The sequence below is a fragment of the Sminthopsis crassicaudata genome, chromosome 4 (genome assembly GCF_048593235.1).
Source record: "Sminthopsis crassicaudata isolate SCR6 chromosome 4, ASM4859323v1, whole genome shotgun sequence".
NCBI lineage: Eukaryota > Metazoa > Chordata > Mammalia > Dasyuromorphia > Dasyuridae > Sminthopsis > Sminthopsis crassicaudata.
In genome coordinates this window covers 111,590,089-111,608,297 of record NC_133620.1, presented here as the reverse complement: position 1 = coordinate 111,608,297, position 18,209 = coordinate 111,590,089, and the positions used below count along the sequence as shown (strand labels likewise).

At 34.4% G+C, this 18,209-nt stretch overlaps 1 pseudogene; it reads left to right on the top strand.

Moving 5' to 3' along the window:
- Window position 1: 1 nt before the first annotated feature.
- On the top strand, window positions 2–2,218 carry LOC141540643 (nuclear receptor coactivator 1 pseudogene; annotated as a pseudogene).
- Window positions 2,219–18,209: the final 15,991 nt, after the last annotated feature.

The following is an 18,209-nucleotide window of genomic DNA, read 5'->3' as shown; positions in this document are numbered from 1 at the left end:
TATGTACATTTTAAATGAGATGTTTCAATTTGACAACAGTTCAAATGATGTTAAACCACTGGATTCGGTCTTTTGCATAGTACTGACACACTCTCAGAGGGAGATAAAAAGTATTCTCAAACCATAAACTAGTACAGCTTCTGAGAACAGCTGCTGAAACAGCTACAACATACTGATGCTGATACAAGTAGGAAAGATGCTTTATCTTGTTCAAGACACCTTGACTTCAATGGCTAAATAACTCTTCATTTTCAAGCAACACTTGCCTGTCCTCTCGTACAAAATTCTACACAGTCTCTTGCAAGAAAGAAGTCTTGTCAAATATAACTACTTGATCAGTGGAGCATAACAAAAAAGATAATGGATCTAGTTTTGTGACTAATCAAGTGCTAAGGAACTTTAGTATAAAATTACAACTTGGATCTTCAAAGCAAAGGAATCAAAAGACCATCATCTATTGTGTCACTTCTTAGATAAAGATGAGAGAGATTTAAAAGCAGCTCCAATCTTGAGTCTGGATTATGTGAAAGTGAATCCTGAAAAGAAAGAACAGATGGATCTCTTATTCCATAACACCAATATCACTGACTAAATCTGCTCCAGATGAAATCAAAGTCCCAGAATCAGTTTCCAGCTGATCTTGACCAGTTTGATACATTTTTGCTGATGCTGGAGACGGTATCAGATCTTCCAGGCTTACATGAGTCAGAAAAAATGGAAGGTTGGGGTGACCATCAATTCAGAAATCCTGCCAATCTATTCCAGCCAATCCTCCTCTGAGACTGACTAGGTTGCCTGAGCTCAAATTATGTGTTCTAGAAGATCATCAATTTGGACATACAGGAATAGATGACAAGCTTCCATAAGTAAATAATACGATAATTGCTATGGATCAAGAATCTCTGAATAAACCAGAAGACAGGTCATCCCCTTCCACTTGGATGAGCTCCTGTGTCCACCAAAACAATAGAGGGAAGAAATGATGAGAAGGCTCTTCTTGATCAACTGATATTCCTTTTCAGTGGCAAGGATAAAGCTGAAATAGCTGATCTAGAATGAGCCCTTGGAATTGACAAACTTGTATAGGGAGGCATATTGGAAGTATTAACAGAGAGATTCCAACCACAACAATCAACATAGCCTTTAATGATGGAGGAAAGGTCCATTCTGTATTCTCAGCCTTGCTCTTTGGCTTCACCTACTGCTAATCTCCCCAGCCCCTTCCAAGGCATGGACAGGCAAAAGTCTTCCATGGAAACCATGCCAATTTAAGTACCACCACCTTGGGGAGCTTTTCCTCCTAACATGGGCTTGTAGCCCTGGCAGACTCTGAACAGGCTTCCAGCTGCTCCCAGCTTAGACTTCCACTGCAACAGAGATTGGAGGGACAACATCAAACCAGCGGGCTGTCTTAAACCAGTTTGCAACATCTGCCACAGTCTCCCCTGAGTGCCCAGATGTTGCTTGCCAGAAAAAGCAAGATTTGTATAATCAACAGCACTGACAAAGGCAGTGAACACAACAATAGAGAGATCTATTAATGAGAGAGCAAAGTTTTGGAAACAACCTCCCTTTCTCATCCCAATTCCCAGTTCAGATGGGACTTTTTGTCTTTCCCAGAGTGCTCCACAGCCCTTCTAGTTATAATACAAACACAGAAAGTCCTCTTAACCTCCACTAGCCCATTTTCACAATTGATATCAAATCTTAAGGCATCCTTGGCCAGCCATAATAATATGGTCAACAGAAGTATGACAGGGAATGTTGGAGAACAGCTTAATAGTGGTATTGATCTTCAGATGCAGCAGTGTCTTCAGGTATCCTATGATATCATTGCAGGTTCCTCAAAGTCTTATGCTGCAGCAAGCTCAGCCCTTTTCAGCTAACAGTCACCAGACATGAAGACCTGGCAGCAAGGAGAAAAGTAAATAACAATATTTTCAGTCAGAACCAACCTACACCTGCACATCCAGGACTACACAGTAATATGAGCATCCCCTTATCGATGGCAGGAAGAAACACAAATATCCAGAACAGGAACCCTATGATGGGCCAGATCAGCAGATGAGTTCATTGCACATGTTGAATGAATACAGTGTTTTCTGAGAAGATAAATGTTATAATACTGAGAAATACAGTCCTTTACTGCAATCAGTTTTCATCAGCTGAGATTCTTTTTTCTTTTAAATTTTTAAAAATTGTTTTATTTTTTTTCTGATTATACATGGATATTAACTTTTTAAATACACATTTCTTTATGAATCATGTTGGGAGAAAAAAAATCAAAACAAAAGAGGAAAATCATGAGAGAGAAAAAAAACAGAAAAAAGAAGTGAACATACTATGTGTTGATTTATACTCAATTTCTATAGTTCTCTTCTGGATGCAGATGGCATTTTCTATCGAAAGTTTATTGGGATTGCCTTGTATCACCAAGTCTTTCATAGTTGATCATTGTATTCTTGCTGTTACTGTCTATAATGTATTCCCGATTCTACTTGTTTCTCTCAGCGCCAGTTCATGTAAATCTTTCCAGATCTTTCTAAAATCAGCTTGCTCACCTTTTGTTTTTTACAGAACAATAATATTCCATTACCTTCACATACTGCAACTTGCTCAGCCATTTCCCAATTAATGGGCATCTACTCATTTTCTAATTCTTTGCTGTCACAAGAAGACATCAGCTGATATCACTTTGGGTCCCTGGGATATCAAAACCCACATCAAGACCACAGAACCTCCAGACCCAGCAGAAGAGACTCCTTTAGCAGCTACTAATTGAATAACCACTTTTAAAGGAAGGTGAATTTTAAAGAATAGACATACAGAGATATATAAATACATTATATATTTTTCTGAGATTTTTAATATTTTAACCTAAAGCCATTCTTTTAAGCCATAATATTTGGAGCAAAAAAGAGGCTTGCTTTTTATTCAGGGTTGGGGTGGGGAGCTGCTTTTTTGTAAAGGACTTGGATATTGAGAGAACAATATGGCAGAACAGTTGGACAATTGATTTCTTGAGCCAAATTTGATTGTTCTTATTGCTATAATCAATCTTTGACATTTTATCTGAATTAAAGTGTTTGGAAAACAAAGATGAAAAGTTCCTAGGGAAGATAGAAACCATTTTAGCTGGATTTAACTCTGAGCCTATTATAGAGGAAGGATTTGGCAGCCCGGTGACCTTCAGCAAAAACAAAAACAAAACAAAACAAAACAAAACAATAATGACAACAAACCAGTCATTTTCTTAAAAAGTTTATTCTATTCTCAGGTAGGTTGTGTGTACAATCAACTTCTTTTAGCTATTCTATGTCTGTTGGCTTCCAGTAAATATTTTGCTTCCCTGTTCAGTTTTTTAAAGATGCCTCCAGCAGTAGAGGCTGGAATGTGTACATTTGCAAGGGATCAAAAAATAAAATGCAATTTTGGGGAAAATGCAATAAATTTCTGGAAGAGTCATGGAAGGACAAAGGACAAAAATTTTTGAGTTTTTATAGATATAATTTTCTAATGAGAAGTGATTAAATGAAAAAGCAGTCCATTCTTAATGTTTTTAATTGTATTAACAACTAAAGATAGCTTTATTTTAAAATAAAGGTAAATTCTATGATCAAAAAATTGGAGGTTGAAGTTGCTGCCCTAATGGAACCAGACCCTTCTTTTAATTTTTCATTTTTGCTCTTCCTGAATATTAACTCCAGCAATTAAATTAAAATGTGACTCTTAACATTAAGTGTATATTAGTACAATTTACTTTTTTAGAAGTAATCATAGCTGAAACTCCTGATTTGGCCCACTTTCTGTTTTGTCTGAGTCCTCTTATTTCCTATGACTAGTTGTAGCCTAATGAGTATGAACCTATCTGTACTATGAACTGTTTTTTCCCCAATCTGCAAATTATTCCTCCTCTAAAAAGTCATTCAGGTCTATATTCCTATACCTAACAAATGAGATAATATTTATAAAAGCACTTAACATAGTGTCTGGCATACAGGAGGTGCTACATAAAAAGATTATTGCTTTTCCTTCCTTAAGCTGCTCAACTAATTCAACCTATCCATGCTTTTTTACTACTACAGTACATGATATCTAGTATGGAGCTTGGCAAATGGTGCTAACAAATACTTGATGAAATTGTTTTGAACTTAATAACTACTTCTGCAGCCTACACAAGTCTACTAGGCTGATTTAAAATGTATATAAAATCTTTTTTTCTGGGCCTGATTTATTCTTTAATATTCTTTAACATCTAAGTTGATTTGTCAGGCTTAGCCCAGATCCAGGCATAGCCTACCTAGGGAATTTCCTGTTTTTAATCCCAAACCATTCACTTGACTTACTCTGTACTCATTTTAATTACTCTTCCTCCTAAATTTCCTATTTCTAAAAATGGTGCCATCATTCTTTCTTATATTAAGGCTTGGGACTTCAGCAAATTTTTTACTTTCTTTCTTCTTTATCCTCCATATTAAATCAGTCACCAAGTAATGAAAATTCTTTAATCAATCAATCAGGAACATTAAATACTTACTATGTGTGTGTAGGGCACTCTTAAGGAACTAACATTTATCAAGGAGAAAATCAAAGGAGTTTCAAAATTCAATTTGATGATTCTCTCTCCCCAATCAACTTGATAAGATTATGGGTCATGGAAATTTGTTGAAGGGGTATTTCCCAGGAATGTACATATGTGTTCCATCCAGCTACTAAAAGAATACAGGGAGCTCTTCCAGTTGGTCCCCAGTGACTTTGGTTGTTTTCAAGATAATTTGTATTTGAGAAGTAGGGCAGAGTATATTGGCAAATGTTTAATAACTGAATCTGAAAAGACTTGACATGCTTTTAAATTTAATATATATTATTAACATTTTCTCCATTACTTTTTTCTCAATACAATTTTATTTTTCAAAATACACATAAGTTTTTCAACATTCATTTTTGTAAGATTTTATATTCCAATTTTTTTCCTCTCCCTCCCTTACTTTTCTTCTCCTCAGGATGGCAAATAATCTAATAGGAATTATTCATGTACAAGCATTTTAAACATATTTCCATATTTGTCATGTTATGCAAGAAAAATCATACCAAAAGGAAAAAGCTGCAAGAAAGAAAAAGCAATCAAAAAAGCCTAAATACTATGCTTTGATCCACATTTGATCTGAATGGGTATGGCATTTTCCATCCCACGTCTACTAGAATTGTCTTGAATCATGACATTGCTAAAAAGAGCTCTCTCTCTCTCTCTCTCTCTCTCTCTCTCTCTCTCTCTCTCTCTCTCTCTCTCTCTCTCTCTCTCTCTCTTTCTCTCTCTCTCTCCTCTCTCTCTCTCTCTCTCTCTCTCTCTCTCTTCTCCTCTCTCTCTCTCTCTCTCTCTTTCTCTCTCTCTCTCTCTCTCTCTCTCTCTCTCTCTCTCTCTCTCTCTCTCTCTCTCTCTCTCTCTCTCTCTCTCTCTCTCTCTCTCTCTCTTCTGTCTCCCTCCCCATACATACACACGACGTATGTGTGTGTGCGTGTGTGTGTATGTAATGTTCTCCTGATCCCTCAGTTCATGTAAGTCTTTCCAGGTTTTTACTCCACTTCTTTTTCAAATCCAAACAATCAACAGAATAATCAAGTCCTGATTTGTGGTGTTTGTGGACTTTCCTCAGGTGCAAATGCTCACACAAAAAATTTAAAAATTGGCTCATGAGCTAGCTAAAGCTAGATCTACTCACACCCCTCTTTGGGGGGAGTAGGAGATACATATTAGAGAAATGATTATTTTCTTGATTTATTAGAGTGAGATTTGGATTGGTGTTAAATCCATTTCTTTTTTTTTCCTGACTTCACCATTCTCCCCAGCCCTTCTAGATGCAGAAAATAGTAACTTGCAGAAGTAGATGGCAAGCAGATGGTACTTTATAGGTCAGAATGAAAGGGTAGTTATTGTATTTTCAGAGAGATGGAAGAATATTTCCTACCTTCTGTCTTTTGCTCTCCTTTTCTAATCCTGGATGAGAGATTAGTGACCATTAGAAAAGATGTTTCTAGATTTAGTGATTATCTTTTGGGCTAATCTGAAAGTAAAGAATTAAGTGCTGGCCTCTTAGAAAACATTTTCTTGAAGTTTTCTTTTCAGAGGAGAAAAGAATGTTCCAAAGAGCATTGATTTGTAACAAAAGTCATTTTGTATGGGATGAGGGTGGACCTTGCCAACTCACTACAACATTACTGTGAGTTATTCAGAGAGTTTAAATCTTAGATAAGTGGGGAATATTTTTTTTTCAGTAGTGTTGCAAATGTCTTTGCTTTCTGAAGGAAATCTAATGATATATTGAATTCTTTGTCTCTATATTTGTTTATGGGCTTTAATGAGTCCTTTCAATCTTATGCATTTTTGGTGGTGGAGCAAATGAAAACTGTACCATACTCAATAATCATATTAGGGATTAAATTATGTGTGGAGATGATGAATTCATAGTTGGAGAATTTAAGACCTTAGTCACACCTAAAATTTATGTTAGAAAAATTTTTTAAGAATTTTACTGCAATTATGACAGTGAATCAAAGAGAGAAGTTGCCTTCTTAGGAATCAATGATAGGTGCTGTGAGACCATGATCTTTTGAGGAGTTTGGGCCTCAGGTATAAATAAGTTATGTACATACAACATTTTGCTTCTGCCACTAATTCTCAGAAACCTCTCCTTTGAGGTTCTCTCACTCCTAGATCCTTGTAGCAATTATATAAAAGCTCCCAGGTCATTATCTTTTCCTACATCACAAGGTTGAGGAAGCATGGAAGGGTTACTTTTGACAAGAAGAGAGATGCCTTTGTCTGCTGACTCTGACTCAAGGAGGTTGAAAATGAATAAGGACAGAAAGAAATTTTGAAGGCTAGAAATATAAAAGTGAGAGTGTTTGCCATTTGAGTATCATGCAGGCAAAACATTCATCTGCACAAGGCTCAATATTCTGTTGATAGAGAATGGTCTCACTGGTGGAGTTGGGAGTCTAAAGAAAGAGTGCATTTTGGAACACCTTTGATGGAGACTTATAGAGAGTCAGTAAAGGCAGAAAGGGATTATCTTGCAATAGTGAGCACATAGTTGAAGTTAGCATTAATTTTTGTGAGAGTAATTCACAACTCTGTGACTAAACGATGCATGGTGGAGGAAGACAGATGATGGTGGAGACAGTTAAAAAGAAATGAAGAACTAAATAAGGAGCAAGAGGTTCCAGGTGTGGGGTGGAGCCATTGAAATGGTTAGTTGTATAAGAAAGAAGGGGAAGGGGAGGAAATGGAGGTTAGAATGAGTGGGAGATGGAAGAACTAGAGGCCATGAAGAAGGATAAGAGTTAGCTTGGCATCCAAGTGATAGGAAAGATGGAAGGATAGGAGACTGTATTGATAGAAAGAGGAATTTCAAGAGTCAGACTCTTGAATCTGGAGCTGGTTCAAATCAAACTCAAGCCTAGGATTGTAATCAATCCTGTGGGTGGCTGATGTAGAATGGAACTGAAGATCACAACATTGACATTCTTTTTAAAAATAACAAAAAAAAAAACCCTAAGAGGAATCCAAATTTCTGAAAGAAAAGCAACAGTCAAGCCTGAGGTTCCTAACACCTTATAATTGAACTTTTTTTTTTTTTTTTTAAGCACATCTCTGCATTTGTATGAGTCTTGTGTCATTGAGATCATGACCATCACATTTGAATTAGACATTAATTTGAAAATATCTTTTATAAGGACATTTTACCATAGAAGAATGAAATTTAATAAAACTGACTTTTTTCTTGACTCTTTCTCAGTAACTTTCATTTGAAAGTCATTTTCATAGAATTCTTAACTCCAAACAAGGGCATAAAACTCTTACTTAGTGATTAAATCTAACTTATACCATTCACTGATTTGGGGTTTTTAAGGAGAGTATAATTTAATGAAATTATGGAGAGCAAGCCAGTTTATTGAAATTGGGATGGAAAAGAAATTAGCAAGGAAACTATTTATGAAACCATCTAGCCTTTGCCAACCTCTGTGTTCCAATGCAGAATTGTCCTTTAGCTGACATTTGTCCCACTGATATTTTTCTAGTCTGATTTTAAAAATCTATTTATTTGTATTTTAAAACTTACACATACGTGGATTTTCCCCCCCAAAAGACAGTATTCTTAAGCAAGAATTAAACAAGGGTGCAGTTGGGAACATAATTTGATGATTGCTTTATTTTTTTTTTTTAACTCTTATTATGATACAATTCTAGAATTGGACTAGAGAGCTAGTTTCATCTGAATTCCAAACAATGGTTCTATTATATGTATGTGTATGATGAGATTGTATTTTAACTAGATTAAGAAATAAAATAATTAATTTCCTCTTCTCAATACTCATATAGAATCTTCACTGATGATCAAAATTTTAAATAATTCAATATTTTCCTTACACTTTTTTTCTTAGCTGAACTTGTGGGAATGTCTAGCGATGTTGAGCATGTAAATCAAAAATGAAAAATTCAGCCAATCAACTGACTGTCATGTATGGATGCAATTTTTTTATTTTATCTTATCACTCTTCCAAAAAAATGAATTATATTTTTTCTGTCTCTTATCTTTATCATCTTTATCCCTTCTCTGAAATACTCTCTCCTACTTTTGCCTTGTTAAAAATCCTAGGACAGGCTCTAGAAAAGATTCTGAGAAAGACAAAATCTTGGAAGGTACTTTCTGCTTCTCTTCTACTTTTTTTAACTCCTGGTATTTGTGGTACTCCAATGTTAGGCCAATTTCCCTGGTCTAGTCCTGCCATATTACTCCCTCTGTTTATTGCTATAGGGCTTCTTGTTGGACTTCTAATAAAATTTATTTGCTCTATATAGTTTGTCCAATCAGTGCCCAAAATACTACATAGCTAATCTAAAAAAACTATAAAATTAATGATAAAAATTTAATTGTGGGCAGAAATGCCCATACTTTTCTTATGTAATGTCTTCTTGACCTACCTTATTTGTGGAACTATCAGAATATTTCAGACTAATGGTGGAACTATCAGACAATTTCAAGATTGTATGAAGGTATATTAAGCAAATAATGAAAAAAAGATTTGACCACTGATTGGACTAAGTAGATGATGACACCTATGTTGTGAACCTGAGTGATAGGAAGGGTGGTAATATCCTCAATATCAATAAGCAAATTATGAAGAAGAGAAATTTTGGAGGGACATAGAATTAATGTTGAGTATTTGATATGTTGAGTACAAGATGACTCTGGGACATCTAGTTCCAATGAAACTGGAAGTTGGGAAACTTGGTAGAGTTAGAAAAATAAATAATGAGAGTCATTTGCAATTTTTTGTCTTTTTTTAACCTTAATACCTTCCCTCGGAGATTGCTCTTTTTCTCCAATTCATCCAGTATATAATTTTTTGGTATATAGTTGTTTGAATGTTGTCTTTTACATTATATTGCAAGTTCCTTGAAAGCAGGAAATATTTTTCCCTTTCTTTATATCCTGAACATAATACTTGGCATATAACAGGTATTTCACAAATTCTAATTCCATTTGTTCCTCACAAATGATAGGACTTATAAACTGAAAGATCTTTAGACATAAATGCCAGGGATTATTACATTTTGTCTTGTATTTCCCATGATGAATACACTGCGGATATAGCATTGTTGTTCATCCTTTGTTTCTGAAGAGGACCAGGGACAACATGGGGTGATGCATTGACTTGCCTATAAAATGGCTTTAAAGTGAAAGAGAATCGCATATTCATCAGCCTCACTGTCTCTTCCAGGGTTTCTTCCAGAGTCTTCAAAGTCCAGAGTCAAGACAAAAGTTAAGATGATTAGCGATGGCCCAGGATACAATGGATGACTTTTACCTATAGGTTGTCTGGCCAACCTCTGGACACTCTTGCTTTGTTTGCCTTCTTGGCTATTGGAACAAATTGTTCTCATCCACCCATTCCACTAGCAGAAGTCTTCACATTCTTGGGAAAGATGCTTTCCTAATTTACAAACAGATTAGAGGATTATCAGTTACCCTCTACTTTAACCCATCTGGTTTAACTCGTCTGCTAGAACAATTTTACTGGAGTTGCATATCACAGGACATGCAACAGCTTCTTGGAGCAACAGAGCTAAGACTTTAACAGACTTATGACTAAATCAATAAAACTCCTGTCTTGTTATAGATTTGCCCAGAGTCACACTCTGATTTTAGCTTTCTAGAAAGAAATCACCTTTGGTTGTCTTTGGTTGACACAGAACAGCCACTTAATGGGTAACTTACTAATTGAATCATTTTATAGATAAGGAAATAAAAACTCAGAGAAGAAAACTTCATGCAAAATGACACAGATATCAAGAAAAAAAGCTGAGATTTTAATTCGGATTTCTTTTTACCCAAAACTAGGGCTTTTTCATTGATCCTCAGTTTCCAACTTTATAAAGGGAGATAATGTTATCTTTCCTTACTTTACAGAATTGTTGTGAGGAACAAATGAAAAAAATGCAATTTGTTCAAAAAGTTTTTGAACATCATTCAAAAAACAATACTTTGTAAATTATTAAAGAAAGGCAATGGTAATTGCAATGACTATGTTACTCATAGGATACAGTGAGCAAATGATCCAAAGCTACAGGGATTAATTTGATTTTCTGTCTAATGTTATATTTGAAACATTTACTGCTCTCTCTATAGGTCTTTTGAACTTTTTTTTTTTTTGCCAGCTGTGAGAATTCTACTTACATGTGTAGAAGAGAATCAATAGGGTATAATTATTGGGTCTTTTTTTGGTCTAGGGTATGGCTTGAGTTTATGAAGGATAAAAGCATATAAAAATTCTATTCTCATAGAGAATATACTTGCAAAATGTACATAGTCTAGACCCACAATTTATCAATTTTAACCTGAGTGAAAACAATCTGAGGCTTATGAAGTTGAAGCAATGCTTCAACTTCATAAGCCTCAGATTGTTTTCATTTTCCAAAATTTTAGGGAGGTAATAAATAGGAAAGTCAGGATTTGTACCCAAGTCATCTAACCCCCAAAACATGCTCTTGTTGCTTCACTATTGTCTTCCATCGATATCAATGAAATAGGGAACATCTAATGTACAAACTTGTATAACTAATGTAGGCCAGTAACTCATTTATTAAATACAAATCTTAGAGAGTTGCCTGAACATAGTGATAGGTTAGACAGTTAATGTGTGTAAGAAGCATGTGACTGGTCTTTATCAACATATAATTGGTTGAGGAGGACTCTCAAATTTTTGCTCTTTTCCACTTCAAGGTCATCTAGATTTCAGCTTCCATTTCTGCTGCTATTTTGGCTTTCTTTGGCTGCTGGAATGTTTGGAAAAGCCTCTGAACAAGATCATTTAAGGGCAGTATTGAGTACTGGGAGGAGTCATTGTTTCATAACATACACTCTTTTTTTGGTCCCCTTTTTAACATTACTGATATTTAAAAACAATCTGCAACAAATGAAAATAAGATGGGAGATATTTAAAATGAGTGATGTTGTTGGCCCCCCAAACATTTCCTATCCTCTTGATTATCACAAATTATTTCTTTTAGTCTATCCAATTGTTTTATTAAGAAAACCATAAAAATGTTGAAACTGGAAGGGAACTTAGAATTTATTTCAGTCTAAACTGATTTTCAGATGAGAAAACTCAGATGACTTACCAAATAACAAAATTAATTCATATATTAGTAGTGCTTTGCATTTATTACTTTGATCTTAAATTAATTTGATCTTAAATACAATCCAGATTTAAATGCTATTACTATCCCTTTCTTACAGAGAAGAAAATTGAGTTCAGGGAGATTAAGTGACTATTCCATTGTCACATAGCAAGTATTAGAAATGAGATTTAAAATCTAAAAATCTACAAAAAGGTCTAAAATCTAAAATCTAAAAAACCTAAATCCTCTTGATTTCAAGTCCAGTGTTTTTTCACTGGCTAAGTAACAAGCATAGAACACAAATCTTTTAACTGCATGTTCAATACTCTTCCTGTGTCATCATAATGCCTTCTGTTAGCATAATGGAAACATTCAATTTAATAAATATTTATTAAGTACTTATTTTATGCAAAGCATTGTATATCTCTGGGAAATTGTGACTTCTGCTATGATCATGTTATAGTAATCTTGTGGGATTTTTCATATTGAAAATTAGTTCACTGTTGTTAGTTGCTGTCTTCTCCCAAGTTTGCACTGTAATGGTTTGACTCATCATCTCCTTCAGTATGGACTCTTTGTTCTATATCATCCCATAAATCCTAGCAATATTGGAGGTGACAGTAGAACTTTTCTTTTAGAAAGATGACCTGAACATTGTCAGTAATTCAGCCTATATCCTGGTTCTGGTCTAAACTATCTCTCCAGAAAAGGAAACAGCTCAGTCTATTCAAAATTATCCTCCAAACTTCACACTCCATCCTACTCAACTCTACTCCATAAAAGGGAGTCATTATCAAACTCTGCAGCATCCCTTATTTATATGGCATTTTCTAGTTTCTTAATAGTATGAGTTGCTATGTTATGTGTTATCCAGAAGGAAATTCCATCCTCCTTGATCTTTAGGAATCTCCAATCTAAAAGGATATAGGGAGAAGGACAACACCTGTCATATGCCTTTCATTTTCTTGAATAAGTAGGTGTGCAAATAATTCTTGATGATAACAAATAACACTTTTTTTTTTGAAGGACACAAAATCCTAAAATTTAGAATTGGAAGTAGCCTTATAGGGTTTCTTGGTAATCTTTTCTCTTCCTTAGCATCTTTAATACTTGGTTAACATCCTTTTTAAAAAATTAATGTTTTTAGGTTATACATGTACATTCATTTAAAAAAAATAATGTTTTTAGGTTATACATGTACATTAATTTCCCCATATTTCTATATGTATCAGGTGGAGGGAGAAATATCAATACAAAAGGGAAAAATCATGAAAAAGGAAAAAAAGTTGAAAATAGTGTTCATTGATCCACAATTAGTTTCCATAAATCTCTGTCTGGATGTAGATGATGTTTTCCATTCAAAGTTTATTGGAATTGTCTTGGATCACTGAATTGCTGGGAAGAACAAAGTCTATCATACTTGTATATCCTTTTTCTATGAAATTTTCCCAGCCTCCTCCAGCCCATGGTGATCTTGTCTTTCTTTAAATTCATAGCACAAATTTGTTGTGCCACAGTTGTGATAATTAGATGCATCCTTGTAAAGTCATTGAGACAGTTAAGTTATGCAATGAATAGAGACCTAGACTTGAAGTCAGGAAGACCTGAAGTTCAAATCCTGCTTCAGATAAGAGCTGTTTGATCCTGGAAAGTTCTCAATTTCCTCATTTGTGCAAATTGAGATAATGAAAGCACCTACATTCCAGGAATGTTGTGAGGAGTAAATGAGATTACAGATATAAAATATTTAGCACAGTGCCTGGCACAGAGTAGGTTCTATATAAATGTTGGGCTCTTCTTATTTTCATTGATATGGCCTTTCTTTTTATATGCATATATTCCTTCTCCAATATTTAATAGCGATCATAGGATCATGGTCCCAGAGCAGGAATGGAGGTCAAAAGTCATCTAGTCCAACCCTTCATTTTATTGATGAGGAAACTGAGTCTCAGAGAGATTAGGGACTTGTTCAAGTCCATTGATAGTAATTAGAAGAGGTCCTTCAACTAGTCCAGAGATTCTATTGCCCTATACTACTTCTTAAGCTAATCAATCCTCCAGTAAAGAGTATAAGGTTTTAGGCCACTCAATCTACATATTGCCACAGGCAGAGATTTTGAACTCAAAAGATTTAAGAAATTCTCTGTGGCAATATACTAAGTATATAGCTTATGCAATTGTTTTTCAGTTTCCTAGCACTTTTTCGAATGAAAAATATTACCCTTTCTTCTAAACAGAACAACATAACATAAAATAAAACTATTTCATAGTAACAAACCTGTGGCTTGCTTAAAACAAAAATCATGATCACTCTTGAATGACCTAACAAATGTATCATGGACCTAGGGGGTGAAAAATAATCAGCAAGAAAAGACACACACACATTTTCAACTTGTTTCTGTAATTCTCTAAACCATTAAGTGATCTAGATTCAGTCTCTGAACTTAACTTTGCCACTCTCTGGAGCGCAGTTAAAAAACAGGTGTTCTAATCCTCAAAGTCACCTCAGGGTAAAGGGCAAGCAGAGGGACAAAATGCATTTTATTTTCCAGAGCATCATCACTATCATTTTAGCAATTTAGAAAATCTCTGATTTGAAAATATGGATTTTTGTGAGTTTCACTAATTGGTTTTCTTCTGTTTATAATGTTATTTATCACTGTTGTTGGCAGTGCCCTGGATCTGTATTATTAATATTTCATGTTTAGACTTTAGAAAGTAGAAAGAAATAACATTCATTCAGTTGCTGAGTCATCTAAATTAGCCATCTGTAACTATAAATCTCAAATTCCCATCACAGGGTTGTAAAGATTTATTATTATTTTTATTGTATCTATACTTTTATATAATATACTTACATATAATAAGTATATATGTATATATACTTATTATTATTACTTATTTTTTATTTTTATTTATGGTACTTAATTTTTTTGTCTATAGAAAAGTCTGCAATTGTATTTGTGGGTACAGGGGGAAAGGAATGGATACATTGAAGGTAGTTGTTAAAAATTTACCAGAACAGTTCTGGGGATTTGGTCATGTTACTTGGAATATGCATTCAAAATGAGCATAAACAGAATGCTAAGAAAGTGAATGTTTGCAGTAACATTTTAGAGATAAGAGAAGAGAATTGTTAATGAAGAGCTTTATGTAAGACCAAGTTTGCATACTGACTTGCTGACTGAATTCAGTATGGTAGTGGGCACAGAGAAAGACAGTAAGTGAATGAATGAAAATTTATTTATATACCAAGGACTACATTTAGAGATGAGGATATATAATCAATCCTCAATTTTTTTGTGATGATTCCTAGAATTTGGTGTGAAAGCCAAAAATGCAAATATTGGTACCTTGAACCTATGGGAAAGAGAGGGCAGCTAGAGATAAGTGCAGTTGATGGAATACTGGATCTAGAGTTATGAAGATTCATCTTCCTGAGTTCAAATCCAGTCTCAGAATTTACTAACTCTTTAATCATGGGAAAGTCACTTAACCCTATTTGCCTCAGTCTTCCAGCTGGAGAAGGAAATGGCAAACCACTGCAGTATCTTTGCCAATAAAATCAAGAGTCATATATGACTGAAACCCAACAACAATGGGAAAAGGGGATTAGGTACCAGTGACTACCAAAAAATAATCCTTTTTAATCCTTTATTGAAAATATACTTTTTCTGCAGATTATTTTAATATCAAAACATAGAAACATTTTTATTTTAAGTTTAAATTAAAACATTTTCCCCAACACGGTGAGCATGAAATAATGAATAAAGCACACAAAATTAAATTGAGAACATGCAAAACATTTTTTTTTGCTAGTAATTCCTTAGCATTTTGTGAACTTTTCTGCTAAAATCTTGATAAAAATAAAATTTATTGCAGACATTTTTGGCATGCTAGATAACAGAAATGAACAATAGAGGTAAATGAATGACTGAATGAATGAATAATGAAAAAAGAGGGTATGAGACATACTCTGAAGAAGTTTTTACTCAGTTATAGGAAAGCAGAAATAAAATCATCAAGGGTAAGGAAATAGAATAGTCATTTCACCGGTGTGAAGAACTCTCAGGTAAGGAAATTTCCTCTTGCCAATGAATGTTTAAAAAAAAAACACAAAAAAGCAAACAAAAAACAAAATAAAACAAACAAACAAACAAAAAACCCAACCCCTCTGCAATATAGGATCACAGGAAGTTGCCTAAAACACTGAGAAATTGCATGTCTTGCTCAGTTTTACACAGTCAGTGTAAACTAAAGTGAGGTTTAAATTCAAGTGTTCCTGAGTTCAAGGCCAATTTCTTATCCATTATGCCATACTGATTTTCAGTTGGAAGGAATGGGATGCCACCTTCCTCACTTCTATAAATTTCCAGTCATTGGGGAAGCATTATTAAATACAGGCCATGTGCAAAGCTCTATGGCTCTAATACAGATGATGCTTAATAATACAAATAAATTTCATCCATACTCCTCTGTGGTAAGTACTTAATTCTCTGGTATCATGGAGGTTATTATTATTTGAGCTACCTTTGTAGTCTAACAATTATTTAAATGTCTAAAATCAATTATTTTTGATTAATCATCCTTATCCTTCTTTCTTCATATCTAATCATTTGTAAAGAGCTGTCATCCATAAATTTTTTTTTGGAAATAGACAGAACCATTAAACTCATCTAGTCCAACTTGCTTATTTAGTATGTAAGAAAATAGGCACAGGAGATTGAATATTTCATCCAAAGACACAGCTAATTAACAACAGAGTTAGGACTTCAGTCCAGTGTCCTGATTTCTAGTCAAGTTTGCTTTTCACTAAATTACAAAGGTGAGCCAGTCAAATTTACATTTTCTTTCTAATCTCCCTTGCTAATAGGCTAGTCTAAGTTTAAGTGGTTTCCCTACCCTTCTCCCCAAAGTTAAATCATTGAAGCCTTCTGACATCAAAAATAATATTCGCTTTTCATAGCACACAAAATCTATAGTACCATAAATATTATACAGTAAACAAAACATTTTTTTAAACTATGTGACCAGATAACCATGTGAGGGCATTATCATGCTATAAACCTGTCTACCTTGGACACCCTCTAAAAACTAAGAGAGAGATTATTGGGATTTTAGTAGCTGATGTCAAAAAATGTCAAGACTGGTAAGATCCTTTGCATATAGTGGATGTTGTTAGTGAAGGTTGGACATTGTGAAGGACATACCATTTTGAAATAATATATCAGTGACAAAGTTGCTATATTTATCTGTCAGTGATGTGTAGGATGATTTAAATTGAAGAAAGGATAGGGAGACCACTTAAAGCCTAGTCTGTTAGCAGGAAGATGAAAAAGAAAATGGTGCAACTTTGTAGTATAGTGGAAAGTGTAATTCTGATCCATTTAAATCCAATTTGTGGGCAAGTCAAGAATATTTATGCATTATACATAATATGTATTTTATATATGAGTATATGTATATGTTTGGGTGTAAAAGGGTAGAGGCTGATTGAATCACTAAATCATTAGATTCCAAAGAATATCAATAACATGATGATGATGATGATGATGATGATGATGATGTCTAGCACTTATAGAAATTTAAGCTTTGCAAATCATTTTACAATTATTATAACATTGATTCTCAAAATAACTCTATGTAGTATGTATAATTATTATCCCTATTTTATAGAAGAGGAAACTGAGACAAGTATTTAAAAATGATCTTTATAGTGTCCCATAGCCATGTTGTTGTTGTTGATCTTTTGTTTTTGAAGAGGACCAATAACATCACAAACCTCACTCTTTCTCCGTAGCAGGACAAAAGTCAAAATGACTGGTGATGGCCAAGGATGCCTTGGATGCTCTTGGCATCTTCAATACCCGACTAAGCTCTAAGTGCCTTGCCCTCCACTCTTCATCCTTAACTAGAGGAAGACTTAACAAATTTCAATGGGTCTGATAATTTTGTACTTCTCATTGGTATTTTATGGAAAAACCGACAGCAGTATTTGTATCAGGAGTTGAGGAAAAAATAGAACCACAGAAAAAGAAAACTCCATAATTATATAGGGAGCCCTGAAAAGAACTCTACATTTTCTAAAAAGAACTTGATGAAGATTTTATGAATGGACAAAAGGAATTCATATGATCAAAACTGCATTTGTCACATTAACTCTAGAAACTTTTATTCAGATTCCTTTGGACTCTGTTCTTGTAGGAGAATATGCCATAGAGCATGGAAGGCATGCTTTTGTACTAATTATTCTTTTGACACCTCCTTAGTAAATGTCCCAAAATAAATGCTAATTAAGTCTGGCTGACTAATAGATTTCAACTGGTAATTAATGGAGGAAGCGTACCAGTGAGATCTCATGATTTACAGTACTAAGCAAAACCACCCCCTAACTTCTCAGAGTCTCTAGAACTCTGAGGGGACAAGTAGGCAGCTGATCATGGGGGACCTGCTGTTCCAGTCTTAAATGGGACATGGGCAAAGAAGCCTCTAAGGTTGTATTATACTTGTTTGTATGCATGTATTC